Here is a 4,124-nt window from a genome sequence, read left to right on the forward strand (position 1 = left end):
TCACAGCCATGCTCTAGCAAGCAGCAGAGGCAATTATGGAGAGAGGAGAGTGAGCACTTTTGCTATGTTTCCTACTGCTTATTAAGGCACAGCAGTAGCTGGAGCTTAATAAGGGATCTTGATAGACTGCAAACAATGGCAGGTTTTATGACTGCTGAAGCAGTGAAATGGAATGCCAGGGATTGAGTTACTGGGATAACACACATCCATAAACTGGGGGTAATGGTATCCTTTGAAACACTTTGATGACTGTTGATGAAAAATACAACAGAAATATTGTTAGTAATAAGCAAAAGACAAAAACAAACAAAAAACCCCAATCAAACTCATTCTTTTTCTCTTTTATGTCTTAAAAGACATTGCAGCTATATCAGACTTAAAACAAAAGAAAGAGGGCAACTTTCAAAGAACTACTGTTCCCTTAAGACCTCTATGAACCCAGATTGAAGAAAACCCTTGGAAACGCCTAGGAATGCATCTCCAAGTAAGAAGGTGACCCTTATGGGAAAAAAATTGCTTGTGCAAGAAAGAGTCAGGATGTCTTATTTCTTCTACTTCTGATTTTTATCCTTGTAAAAATCATAAACATCCAGAATAAATTACACCTGATGAAAAGTCAACAGTGAAGAACATCACACTTGGAGCCTGAACCCAAACCATAGCAAATGTAGCCCATTGGGAGGTAATGAAAAAGAGCTGTACTAGTTGGGGGCCATTTATCTGCATAACTAAGTGACTAACCAGGTCCCTGGTTGGTTTACATATCCTGTAGCTCACTTCCAACCATTTGGTAAGCAGTACATCTTCTTACCCTCAATAGTATCTTATGTTGCAGATATTGACTCTTGTGCTTACTGGTTTGATGGTTACCTTGGAAGCATATGGGGTACAGTTTTAAGTACCACCACTTCCCTCATTACAAAAAAACCTTAGGAATAGCACGCAAAGGGAAATACCAGATTTTCTGAAGCGTACTTTCTAGGCTAATGAGAAGTGTGCCTATCTTTAGCACGTCATTTAGTAGAGGAAAACAAAAGCCTGTATTGTGGCAGTTCTTAAACACCAGCAGCTTTTCCAATAAAACAAAAGGCAGAGTAGCAGAACACTGAGAACAGCTTCACCATTAATTGCAAGTTAATTTATTTCAAGTGGATCATCAGAGTTGAGCTGCTGCATTGACTCACTCTCTGTTCCCTGCCCTGCCTAAATGGTACCAGCTTCTAGTTACCAAGCTTCTGGAGCTTTCTGCTAGACCTTGCCTGGTTGCATTGAGAGGTGTTTGTATGTATGTATGTATGTATTTACCAGAGATGTATTTTTGCACTTAGGGAGAAATTTGCCCACAAGCTTATTTGAACATTACCAGCAATGTAAGTTACAGCTGCCCTGAAATAATATCAGAGTTTTAATCTTGCTAACAACAATGATTTTTCTAGGCAGTCTCAAAAGTATAATCTTTGGAGATACATTAATGTAAGCCTGCTTATCATTCAAAGCATATTAGCTGTTTCTTGTGTAGTATTCCTGGTTTATTAAGGTTTTTAAAAACAAGACTTTCCTTTGCCCAAACCCTGGAGCAATTTAGAAGAGCACTTTGATTTTTAAAAAATGAGCTGCCTAATTAATACTCTTTTACTCATTCCTCCAACAGCTTAATTAAAATAAGCAGCAGAATTTTAATATGATCGTGTCTAATAGGTTTTTTTTTTTAATCAGCTCATTTTACTTCTAATATTTCTAGCAGAAAGTGGCTTATTTCTCATTAGACTCTTCCATAGTGCTGAATCCCTCTCTTGTCCTGCTAGAGTAATTAGAGACATCTGTACAAGTTTAGCACAAAGATTGTGAAGTCCTAAAGGGGATGCATTAAGTTGTTGACATAAATTAAATGTAAGCCTGCTTTACCTTTGGGAAAGCGTGAGTATTTATGGTTGAAAAAAACTGCTTATTGAAACCAATAATTAATTCAAATACACAGCAAATACAGTTAATACTAATCTTCTATCTTAGGCCTTTGGCTAGGCTATTTTAATAGTTTCCATTTTGTATGTAAATCATGTGTTATTTTCTGGTTGTTATAACATTTAATGTTTTTAATGGAGGTAATTCATACTAAATTAACATTAAAAACACCAATCAACAGTTTTACTGCTTTCTTTAGCCTTGGCTCCACAGGCTCACAATTTCACTGAGGCTCTTGTAAAAGCTGCACTCTATTATCAGTATGAGCTGCTGGGTTTCAAAGACAAAATGTTTCAGATTTTAGGAGGTGCTTTAGAGGTGTACTATGGACTAGAAATGAATCAATTGTAGGTTTTCATCCATCTGCCTTACAGAGTTAGAGAGATTGTGCACGTCATTACTTAAAATTGGTAGAACTTGATCATTCATAAGTATTAATCTAGTCCTTAGGGAACATACAAGTGTTGTATTCACCAAATAAGTCTGATTCTGCACTAAACATAAAAATGGAAGTATTCTATCCAGTTCACTCCATTAAAGCCAATGGTGCTACTAGTAGCCAGTTAGTAGCCAATGTGTTACTAATGTGTTGTTAAAGACTTATATGAGGACTGGGGTGATGGAGGGTCTTTGTTGACCTACAGTCCTAAAATGTCATGGGTCAAGGTAAAGGCAATTTAATAAATCAAAAGCAAAGGCCTCACACAGGAGAAAGGAAAACAAAAGATTTAATGTCTGCTTCCCATCATTAGGTGATGCCCATTCACTTCCCAGGAAGTAGCTCTTCCCTATGGATAGGGATTGCTCTGGAAAACAAATGGAGTAACTTATTCCCCCTTTCTCTCCTCCTTTTTCTTATCATATATTGGTGAGTAAACCTCATCTGGTATGGAATATCCCTTTGGTCAATTTGGGTCAGCTGTCCTGGCTATGTCCCCTCCTACCCTAGCCTCCTGGTACCCTCTAACCCCTGGATGTTGGGGAGACAGCCTTGGTGCTCTGAGAGAACTGCTCAGCAGTAGCCAAAACACTCCTGTGTTATCAACCCCCTAGGTTCCAGTATGAAACACAGCACTGAGGGCCACAATGGGGAAAATTTCTCTACCCCAGCCATTTTTGTAAGTCCACTCCCATGATTAAAACTGGGCATATGTACAAGGTGCAAACTTCATAGTTTTTGCTAGTGGTTCCCAGATAAACTCTATAGTCTAAGGGCAACAGTAAAGATTTGTTCCAGATGAAAACTTGGTTAAAATGCAAAGTAAAGCTATCTTACTTGTTTTAATGCTTACCAGTCCTTTCCCTTTGTGGTCACAGCTCCCCAGGTAGCTCAGCCTGAGTCCTCAGCTGTAGCTTGTTTAATTTATCAGGCTGTTTGGGAGTGTCTCTCAAAATCCCCTCCCTTCTGCACTCCAGGTAAATTGTGGTAACATGGTTTCTCAGAAATAAGTGACTGTTCTTGATGTCTGAGAAGTCCCCTGCATAGAGTACCTGTATCAAGATCCATAGGAGGCACCCATTTACCCATTTGAAAGAGAAATTCCACAGAATGGCTGAGCAACAATGGGAGAAGAGTAACCAGGTAGAGCTTTTTAATCTGATTGCATTTGCTCCTCCTTTCTTTATATGTCATAATTAGATGGTAAAAGGATCAAGAGAACTCAAAAAGGAGCCTTATGTCTGATAGTACAGCTTTGCTTCTCACAGAGCTGAATCCACCAAGAAATATCCCTTGGAAAACAGATAGAAATGTTTCTGCTCTGGGGAACTTTGCTAACCCATGCACTTCCTCATTGTGTTGTAGAACAGGAAAATGGAACCAAGGCAATCCAAGGAGAACCTGCTATCAAGCATGCAGAGCCCAAGTCACAATAAAACAGTGTCCAGAAAATCTGTTGAAAGGTTTAACAAAGGCATTCAAGTTCATATGGACTTGGATGAGGAGAACCCCAGTACAGACCTGACCTTTTCTACAACAACTGGCCTTTCTGGGAACCCTCAGCATTCTCCAAGGGACACATCACCTTCTCAGCAGGGTGTTTCCTCACCTTCCCAAGGAAAGTCTGCCATGCCAGCTCTGCTACCCCTGCTACCAGCCCCTCCGCCACTGCCCCCTGGGTACAAGGTGCCTCCTCCCCCCCTTCCCATGCCTGGCATTAACA

At 39.8% G+C, this 4,124-nt stretch overlaps 1 long non-coding RNA gene across 1 annotated transcript; it reads left to right on the plus strand.

Annotated features, from left to right (window-relative positions):
- The first annotated feature begins 367 nt into the window (after positions 1-367).
- On the plus strand, positions 368-3,892 carry LOC115598484. Its single transcript, XR_003987692.1, has 3 exons — positions 368-484; positions 3,379-3,544; positions 3,767-3,892. It is a non-coding gene; the product is annotated as an uncharacterized LOC115598484 (long non-coding RNA).
- Positions 3,893-4,124: the final 232 nt, after the last annotated feature.

Source organism: Calypte anna, chromosome 5A, assembly GCF_003957555.1.
Source record: "Calypte anna isolate BGI_N300 chromosome 5A, bCalAnn1_v1.p, whole genome shotgun sequence".
Taxonomy (NCBI): Eukaryota; Metazoa; Chordata; class Aves; order Apodiformes; family Trochilidae; genus Calypte; species Calypte anna.